Genomic DNA, 11734 nt, shown 5'->3' with positions numbered 1-11734 from the left:
GGATGTTCACATCATACGAACATCATTAACAGAAGTATTCTCCTCAACACAAAAACTCTTCCAGCAGGGTTATTATGAGGAAAAACTGAAATAGACACTACACTCATAACGAATTGGTTGACCGATACGACGTATCTGTCTCAACTCACGGGAACATTTCATCCTGGTCTTAGATCTTAAAATACCAGATTAGTAGTGATTAACCGATTGTTTCCTATTCCGTATTTAAGCTGACCTTTGATTCGCATTCCAGGCAGTGTATGCATAGCAGGAGATGATTACCCTTTCGACTCACCCGGTCTCGCTCCTTGTAGAGTGCTTGCCTTCTATATTGTTTCATTTGATTTATATATACAACAAAATTGAGAATGGAAATGGATTTACGAGATTTGAACATGTTGCTTCTTAATACATGTGCTTTCTTAAGTGAGCTCGGTGAATTATTGATTTGTCTGCGGACATCATATCGGGATTCTTGGGATTGAAAAGTTGAACCGCAAGCGTACCAAAGGAAGATTAGTCAGGAAACACGTGTCGCGGATGCACTGAAATCGGTATTTATTTTTTCAGACTAAATGTTTTAAGTCCAGGTATAAACAGACGAAGATGGGGATCGGCGTTTTGCATTTGCGCCGATCTGCATTTCATTTGCGCCGATTTTTTCTTTCATTTGCGCCGATTTTTTTTTTCATTTGCTCCGATTTTTTTTTTTCATTTGCGCCGATTTTTTTACAGGTAAATTACAGGTGAATGTTATTTTTCATTTATCATTATAGACCTCTTCCGTTCGCAAGTTGTACAAATGTTATGAATTGTCAATCATAACATGTATATAACTGTTGTCCTCTGCTCACCACGGGGAGGTGGAAGTAGGATTTTGAGCAGGATAAGTCAATTTAAAAGCACTATGTTCACATACTTTAAAATCAAGAAGTAAAAACCTAAGATAAAAGCACTCTGTTTTACTCTGTTTATACTAAAATGACGAATTAAAAATCTATTTACAACATTAAAGTCCATAAAAACGGAATACATTAAAATCATAAATCTGTTCTTGCCGAGTATTTATAGGCAACACATCTTATATGTTCCTTTCTTGTGATTTCGTCTCTATATTTGTCGTAATTGTCAATAACGAAGTCCATCTTTTCTTTCTCTGGCTAACGTACTGATGCGGGCATTTCTAGAGTTCGCATTTTAACATACGTAACGGCCTGGATTTTCTTAACTTAAATATAAGTGAGCAACGTTTATAACCAGATTTTACCAATATACATTCAAGGTATAGTACATGTACAAATATTTACTCACCTGTGTTAAACTGTAAATGCAATTAGGAGTAAATATAAAATCGGCGCAAATGAAAAAATGAAATCGGCGCAAATGAAAGAATGAAAATTTTAAAAATCGGCGCAAATGTCATACGCCAATGGGGATAAAAGCAGTCCGGCGGAATTACATGAACTAAGAATTGAGTTGCATGACGTTTGTCGATATGGGAGGTATACCCTGAATGAATGCATCACTCGTCATGGGATTTATAATTGTACCCAGCAGCTAAGCCAGGTATATGTCAAACCCTGAAAAAATGTCAGATAGACAATAGTGGATATGGATCTATGACATGATAAATTAAAAAACTGATAATAATGATCATCAAAAAAGTTAAGTTAAATTTTTAGTGGTTCTTCGTCAATTAATTTAATATCCTCCTTGAACATAGCGACCACCATAAAGAAACCATGATAGGGCATTAATATTAAAATATTCACACCGGATAACAAAGTCACATCGAAATCTATAAATTATCTTAGGAAATTAATCATTTCCGTAAAATTTTGCCTTTTCCTATTGGAAAGTATGATTATAACTAATGAAATGGATACAAACGCCTTACGAAATTTCATAAAAAGGACATTTTCATTGAAAATTTAAGTATGTGATGTTATATTCCAAACATGATTTGGTATTTTTCAATTACTATATCAGAACTCTAAGTTGGTGCAGTTGGTCATTTCATTTGTGTGTTCAGAAATAGCTTCGAATGTAGTCGGTCATTTCATTTGTGTGTTCAGAAATAGCTTCGAATGTATGCTTGTCTTTGTGAGAAAATTTGCTTAATACCCAGTGGCAACATAATGATATATTTTCTCAAAAAATGGTAGTTGAATTCAAATTATCAGATATATATTTCAGTCAAAGTTATTATGACATCACATGCAATTAATGTATAGAACCACTAATTCGGGTTCGGACCGAAATTAAACAAAATAGTTCGTACGCATTGTCAACAAGTAAAATATTCGTGTCATTTTGTTAACAAATAAAAGCTTAAGGATAATTGTAGAACACTTGTTAAACGTTTCTTTTAAATAATGAAAAAAATATATGCAATTAAAATAGGATGGCATATTTGCCCTGTTGCTCAGATCAGAAGGAGCGTTTTTGTACTTCCTGGAACCAGTGCGCTCTTATATGTAATTAAAGGTATGTTGAATTTTTCGGATAAGTTATAGTATTGACATGCAATGAATGTCACTTTGTTTTAGCATAAAACAAAATAATTATGAATGCTTGAAGATGCAGATTTAACATAGACAGCAATATGGCTATGAATTAGTGGTGTAATTCCTTATCAGGTGAGTTTAGATATAATTATGTGCTTATGATAAGATAAGAATCATTCCATGTGAAATAATCATTTTGGCAAGATTACTTGTCCTTATTCCAATCCTTGTTTATGGATCATTGGCGAAAAATTTCAAACGTATTCTTTTGACTGATCCAGACTACGCAGACAATCAGCAACTGCATAGGATATACAAAATTTAAAAGCTCTTATACAGCAACTGCAAGGAACAATTAAAAATCTGGGGACCACAGGTACTGTTTAATGAATTGAGACCTGCACAGTGGTATTTTTGTCATAGTTGTAAAAAGTTGTAGTACAAGCAAGGTATTGAAGAAATGTCTTAAGTATATTCCGGAAATTTCCAACCACTATTTCATAAATTGCATACGCTATTTTGTCATAAATGTAAACGACATTTGAAATACATTTTTAAAGAACCTCTTCAATAGAAAAAGAAGTGATTTGAAGAATACATAGTCGTAAACAAATTTTGTTATTGATGAAAATCAAGGATGCCACTTAAGTTGACACCATTTTTTAGTACATTTCTCTGGCTGATTTTTTTTTTGCCTTCCTTCCTTATTTGTCAGTGGGCTCATTTTCTCCTCTAGCACCTCCTGGTGTAGTGTATACCAGATTTGGGAGAAAGGATTATGCTGGGAACAGTACAGATCTTGTTTACACAGGTTCATATTCTTATATATATTTTTACATTAGAGAAAAAAGCCTCTTTTACAAAAATAGTCATGGCTACAATATCTTTACTTTCTCGGTGTTCTGTAGAATGTAAATAAAGAATTTTCAAATGAAAAACTTTAACAATTACGTAAATCTAGAATCAAGTATTGTAACACTTAGTGAATACGCAGCCATGTACAATCAGAATGAGGGCAGTAAATTCTTTGCATCGTGTAGGGAAAATGTAACCCCTTTGCACGTTGAGAAACCTTGCAACAACTCTTTAATGGATTTTTTATTCTAGTTTTGATAAATCATCTTCGATAAAGACATAAAGCGGAAATTTTAAATTGAAAGTTCAAATTCATTGAAATGAGACAAAGTAAGGCCTTTATTGTACACTGTCCTGTATACATCAGTAGATTACTTTGTACTGCCTTTTTCTGTTCCTTTATGCATATGTAAGAAACATCTCGATAAAAGTACACCAAAAGCCATACTTACACTTGTAGAAGCATGGAAGGCTGTTTAATCTGATTGGCTGTTACGTAGATTGGTTAACGCCTATCTAATTTTAGTTTGTAAGCACGCTTTTTAGTTTAAAGGAAATTCGTGATGTTATCAAAATAAATTTAAGGTATTTTTGGAGGTGGACACTATACAGAAATAGGACGAGCAACAGAACCAGTATGTCTTCCACACGACCCATACATTGGTAGCAATATTACCAGCGGTTGTTTTCTACTGTTTATGGTATGGAATATGAGGACACCTGTGGTAAGTTATATGAAAAGGATGAAACGTGTGCCGTATGTAGGGCGAATCATGTTACTTCCAAAGTGATATTTCTTGGCAAAATTACGTGTCACGTTGGATGGCGAAAAGAATACAGTGGCATGTTGGTAACAGGGTATCACAGACATAAAGGTGCATCTTCATACTTCTGCGTTGACCAGAATCCAGACGTACTTGAATTTGGTCTTGCAAATAACAATGGTTATGTAATATATCCTGCAATCGGTAAATGTGGATCCTTGAAATGTCCGTCTTATGTTCAGGACACCAGGATTAGTTGTGTTGTTTGCACAAAATAATGAATATACAATAAATATTGTATTGACTAGCAATGTGTATTACTCACGTTGTCAATATGCATGAGATATTTGCCACTGGATTTTAAGCATAAATTTTTAAATAACTGGTATATGTAGGATTAATCACATCATAAACAATAAAGAAATTTCAAGTCTAAAAATTATTTTGGTCCCCACCATAAGTACCAAAATGATTTTTAAATTCACACCAACCTATCAATGAATCAGTATCTGGCTAATTGATTTCAGAAAAGGTGATATAGTCGTTTGTTGCTGTATATCATATTTGTTTTTCGTTCATTATTTTGTACATAAATCAGGTCGTTAGTTTTCTCGTTTGAATTATTTACATTTGTCATTTCGGGGCTTTTAATAGCTGACTATGCGGTATGGGTTTTGCTCATTGTTGAAGACCACACGGTGACCTATACATGTTAACTTTTATGTCATTTGGTCTCTGGTGGAGAGTTGTCTCATTGGCAATTATACCACATCTTCTTATTTATATATAGACAATTACGCCAACAGAAAGACTTTTGCTTTAAAAAATCGGGAAATCTGGATGAAAAAAATAGGATAGTATTGATATCTTAAAGGATAAAAATATATAAAATGACAGATGGACGACTTAGGATTATTGACTGGCATGACGATTGCAGTTTTCTTATTGTCGACGTCCCGTTTCTCGCTAGTTACATATCTATATATTATTGTCCAAAATATGGCGTTTTTGTATCTCCATTGATCCTTTATGCTCGAGCATGTTCACATTATACGGATTTCATTAACAATAGTATGATCATATTACAAAAACTATTTCAGCAGGGTTATGATGAGGAACGACTAAAATCGACACTACACACATCACGAATTGGTTGACGGAAAAGACGCGTCTAAGTCTTAAACATTGTATCTTGGTCTTAGATCTTAAAATACCAGAAATGTCGTAATTTACCGAGGTGTCCTATTGCATTCTTGATATTTTAACTTACCTTTGATTCGCATGATGATTGGTGCATGCATAGCATGAGATGCTTATCCTGCCGATACACTTAGTCTCACTCCTTTTAGAGTTCATGCGATTCCATAAGATAAATTCACTTGATTTGTATATTCAAAATGGGAGCAAGAGTTTTGAACATCAGTATTCCAACGTTGCTTCTTACTTACCATGACCATTCCATGTGCTTTCTCAAATGAGCTCGTTGAATATTTTGATTACTCTGTAGACATCATATCTGGATACTCGGGATGGAAAAGTGGAACCTTAAGTGTACCAAAGGAAGTTAAGTCAGGAAACATGTGTCAGACGTAACCTGCAATCGGTATTTACTTTTTAAAACTAAATATTTAAAGTACAGGTATAAACAGATAATGATGAGAGAGAAAGTAGTCGGAATTACATGAACTCCAAACGAAGTGGCATGACGTTTGTCGACAGGGCAGGTATATGATCCAATGCATGCATCACTCGTTTTGAGATTTATAATCGTACCCAGCACACAGGTCAGGAATAAGTCAAAACCTGTAAAAATGTCAGATAGACAATGTACATGGATCTATGACATAATATATTAAGAAACTGACAATTATGATACTTGAAAATTTCAGTGGTCCTACCTCATTAATTTGATATATTTTCCCCCTTGAATATATCAAGCACCACAAAGAAAACATGATCTAGCATAAACGAGATGATTAAAGGTAATAATCTTAGTAGCAATTTTACAGATTGAAATATTGTTGTCGGAAAGCGTTCAGAGCAGCTGAAAAGCAGAAAAAAATGTATTCTTTGATGTAAGTACTAGTACTGGAATAATCAAACTGAGATTACAAACTCTAGTACATTGAATTGCGTATCTTCTACTTTAACTGAAAAAGAGATTGAAGGGAGGTCGTTATATTTTAACAACTGAACTGAAAGCTGCTACTGTAAACCAAATGGTCACCACTTTGTATTGACTTCTTAAATTACACAGGATATCCTAATAATTTCAATTTAATAATTGCATCCAGTTAATATTCAATTACAATTTTTTTCTGTTTATCCGACATATGTTTTTATGACTTTTGCAGAATTTGTAATCGTGTTTATTATAAAAGCGGTTTTAATTCTTTTTGGTGTGTTAAAAAAAGAGGCGAAGGATACCAAATGGACATTCAACAAACAACAGTACACAAAACACAAAATAGAAAACCAAAGACTGAGCAACACGAACCCCACTAAAAACTGGGGATGATCACAGGTGCTCCGGAAGGGTAAGCAGATCCAGCTCTACATGTGGCACCCGTCGTGTTGCTCATGTTAGTACAAACCCGGTGATAAGTCTAATTCGGTAAGTCACATTCGGAGAAAAGGGGACGGGATTGTGGTTATGACAATTGGAACATATCCGTTGTCATTGGTGAAACGGATACTCCATAACGGTCAACCAACTCGTGATGGCGTCTGTAAAATTAAAAACTCTTTGAATTGTCTCCGTTTACAGTGATGAATTTTCTACTCTGTATACCGTACATTACCACATAATCTTATTTTAACAATCCTATTTAATAAAATTGCCTTTCGTTAAAATGAGAAAAAAATGGTAAATTAGTTGATTTTTTTTTATCGTCAGAATACAACACCATAAATTGACATTAAAAAAATAAAAGATAAAATAAAAAAAAAAATTAAAACTAGACGAAATGTTTAATAATATATATAATACAAATTTGCGGTCTATTGTTAAGTTTACAATTGCAACCAATTATTTTAACTTAATTTTGAAAATTTGTTTTGCTTGCATCAGCAGTGAAGAATAAATCTTACTAAATTTAATTATTTTTTTTACCTTTACCATGTTATAATAGTCTCCGTTCGGAATTTATTTATATTCACACTGGATAACAAAGTCACAACGAACTCTATAAGTTACCTTAAAAATCCATAATTTCCGTGGAATTTTGCCTATTCCTAGTGGAAAAAGAACGGTCAGATGAGCTTTTTCTTTAAAAATTTAAGAATTTAATGTCATATTCCAAACGTAATTCTCATATGTCAATTATTATACTATACTAGTCAACAAAAGAAACGATACAAGGCCATGTATTTTCCATATATAATGAAATTGGATACACTGTACTAAGGTAAATAATTGCCCAATTGGTCTAATATTAAGAGAGTGTTATTTTCTTATCAAAACCATTGATTTAAGGCAAATACGCGATTTTTTTTTTTTGCAACTTTTGTTATTTCAAAAATCGTACTTTCACCCAAAAATTCAAAAGTCGATATTAGAACTTTAAACTTTAAACTTAAACATGGTCTGCTTTAAATTTTGAATGTCTTTGCAAATATTTGAATACTTATTTCTCATCTTCGAAATGAAGTGCCGCCTTTTGTCATCATTTTCCGCAAAATAAATTTGACCCCTGTGTTCAATAACTCAGTATTTTCTCACTTTCCAATTTGGTCAGATTCTTTTAATCATATGCATTTGCTTTGCAAATGAATGTTTTTCATTAGATACTTTAACAGTTTTTCCTTTTTACTATATTTTATGATAAATTGGAGTTCAAACTTGTGTATCGTTACTTTTGTTGACTAGTATAGTATCAGAACTCTAATTTGGTGCAGTCGGTCACTTCATTTGTGTGTATAGAAGTAGCTTCGAATGTATGGTGGTCGATGTGAGAAAATTAACGTAAATGGTTGATTGTTGTTTGCTTAACACCAAGTAGCAACATAATGACATATTTTCTCAAAAAATGGTAGTTGAATTCAAAATTCTATCATAGTTATTTTGACATCACATTGCCTCAATCATAGGTGAATTAAGATCATAACTATAAAGACATTAGATTTATTTATCTGTGCCCGTGATAACGAAGATAAGAATCATTCCACATGTAATAATAATAATGGCAAGATTACTTGTCCTTATTCTCATGCTTGTTTTATATGAATCATCGGCGAAAAATTCCAAGCGTATTCTTTTGACTAGTCCGGACTATGCAGACAATCAACAATTACATAAGGATATGCAAAATTTAAAAGCTCTTGTGCAGCAACTGCAAGGAACCATTCAAAACCAAGCACGGATGATTGAAAAATTTGCAGTCACAGGTACTGTTTAATGAATTAAGTGCTGCATAATGCTTTTTTATATATAAAATTCTTGTAAGACTCTCTTAAGCAAAAACAGAAATCTACTGAAGTATTGATTAACGAATGGTCAAGCAATTTGCAACCATAAGAACTGTTTAATGAATTGCATAGCGCGCTATTTCGTAATAAATGTAAACGGCATTTGAATTATCTTTTTGAAAAACTTCTTCTGTAGAACAAGTACTGAATGAAGTATTGTTTGACATAGTTATAAACAAACATTTCCATTGATGAAAATAAAGGGTGGCACTTAAGTATGTCGACACCATAAAGTTAATGTTGTTGCAATTCGTAAATTGATTCTAAATTCTTTAGCTTACCGTTGGCGACTTCTGGATGACTGTCAAGAATAAGAACAGCTAGTGTTATGCTTTCCTGTGTTCCATTACACACATGAAATAGCTTGGAATAAATGAAAGACTGGCCCCTACTCCCTTTGTGACATAAAAAAATCATTTCTAATTTCGGTGATCCAAATCCGCCCTAACCCATTTTTAACATAATTGAGTAACTTGGTATTATCATTATAAGAATTAATAGCTATGGAAATGTCGGATAGATTTTCTTTCGTAGTATCATATAATATGCTTTACGCAAATGACGTCATATACAGAAATAAAAGTTTTAATAATATATGCATATATTTATTTTTTCTCTAGCACCTGCTGGTGTAGTGTTTACTAGATGGGGGAGGAAGGACTGTGCTGGGAACAATACCGATCTTGTTTACTCAGGTTCTTATGCATTGTTATCTTAGTTCTATTTTAACAAAAGGTTAAAATGCTACTTCTTAAAAACAAAAGTTTTAACAAATGAAAATTGTGTTTCCTGGTGGTCTTTGGAATTTATTAAGAAACTTCAAATGGAAAACTTTAGCAATTCTGGAAACATAAAGTTAATCTAAAGCCAATTGTTCAGAGATTCTTTTCAGCTACAAATTCACACTTGCTTGTCATTAAAGAGTGAATGCACTTGATATTTGCTTTTTCATAAATTGTTTTGTTATGAAAAAGGTCCTTAGTTTTTTTCAATTGAATTGTATCACATTTTTCATGTCGGGGCCTTTAAAGACGGCTCTACGGTATTTTTACAGAGGATGACCTAGAGGTCACTCCGATGTATTGCTATCGCCTAAATTTCCATTATGCAAATTAGTTTTGGGATTTCAACCGATCTATAAAAATTATAGATCTGCGGTCATTACAAGGGAAAAAAGGGCATTTTTATACCTGCGATTCCGTTCTCCGTTCGTACGATGTTTCATCAAAAAATGGAATCATTTCAGTTGTTGATTTAGTACTGAAAATTTGACTGAATTATCTCCTTATTAAATACGGTTTTATATGTTTAATAGGTGTTTAAGAAAGAGGTCAGGTGCTCATGTTCATTCATAAAATTATCGTTCATTCATGAATTCATCGTAAAATCAAAATCACTACACAGGTCACACAGGTTGTATACGTAGTGTCAAAAGATTACCTGTATAGTATCTAAAAATAGACAAACTTAACTGACTCCCCTTACTGTAGTGTGTGATAACATTTTGTGAGGGTAACAATTGCCACTTTTTATCTTTTCACATAATTTTCCACATACACATTAGATAAATTATTTTTGATAGCCTATTGCGGAGAAAAAAGAGAAAGTTTACTGTATTAACGTTCTATTCCATTAAATACGCCATTTTTCGAAGATAAATGCAGAAAAACATTTATGAACGGCTACGCCAGGTAAAATTGTTGTTTATCCTAAAAAAAATACAATTTTCAGTTTCATTAGAATATTATAATAATAATAAATCCCAAATTTATGTAGTCATTAGATAAAGTCCTTATATGTCCGATCTGCCTATTTTTGGACATCAAAAGACAATACGATCGTTTTAAGGTCAATTTCGTCTACCTCACACAATCTTGTTAGGCACTATAATGAAATGGACCTGAAATTTATTTCACATGTTTCCTGAAAATTGATAAATATCAAAGCAACATAGAGCTGTTTGTTCTAGTTCGTATAATGACAATTTAATGTCATGTTTGTTTGTGATGACCCCCCTTTTCGGGATTGCATCAGAATTATAGTTATCTCGTATCGCATGAGGATGACACATGTCAACTGAGCAATTATGTTTGGGACTTAGTTTTAAGAAATGATGTCAAAGTAACATTATGAAAATATTTTTAGTAAGCTGAAATATATATTTATTTTTTACATGTTTATGTCTTGTAAGATATTTTATTTCTGTCCCGTTTTTCAACATTTGCGTCTGGAAAGTTGAAATGTTTTAACTGAATGGTTAATTTAAATTAATTATGAAAATGGTTAAAATTAAATCAATAAAGGAAATTTTTGCCCAGTTACAAACACTACCAGGGGATAATCCATAATGATTTTTTTTCTCAGTTATATGTTTCAGCACATGTATAATTAACCCCAACTTTAGCCTGGTAAACTTGTTGTCTCCTTGTAAAATATAAAACATATTTAAAATGATTTCCTGCTAAAGTCTTATATTGATATAAAGTTAAAACCGTCTTGCTTCTAACTAGTCAACACTCCTGTCCTGTCAGGTTTAATTCTTATATATATGGATGAAAAATAAAAGTCCACAAAACATTAACATGGCAGCAATTGCTTTTACAGCCTTTAAGACTTTGACTTTTTTTTTACAGAAGAGTGTCCACCATGCACTTGCATTACACTATAATAATAGTAGAATAGTATGATATACAAATAGATGAAAATTATATATACATGCAACCGTAATATTAATATAATATATAACAACAAACCAGTGTATTCTCTGGAACTATTATTATATTAGTATAATAGTCTAAGGTATACTGATTTGTATCACTACAATATAATAGTTATTACGGTGAGGTTGAATTTCCTGTCATTTATTCATCATCCAAGCACGAACTTGTATAAGAAAAAAAAATCTCTGTAAATTAACCTCAGTTTCAGGTATAGAGATGTGATCTGTTTCTGTGACATGTGCTTTTGACCATCCACAAGAACCTGCGGTCATCCGATGTTCAGTACTTCAGTACTTTGATTCTTATTGTTGAAGACCGTACGGTTGCCTATAATCGCTTACATCCACTTTATTTGTACTTTGGTGGATAGATGTCACATTGGCAATCATACCACATCTCCTTGTTTTTATATTGAAAAAAA

This window comes from Mytilus californianus, unplaced genomic scaffold, assembly GCF_021869535.1.
Source record: "Mytilus californianus isolate M0D057914Y unplaced genomic scaffold, xbMytCali1.0.p SCAF_7, whole genome shotgun sequence".
NCBI lineage: Eukaryota > Metazoa > Mollusca > Bivalvia > Mytilida > Mytilidae > Mytilus > Mytilus californianus.
This window is presented reverse-complemented; position numbering follows the sequence as displayed.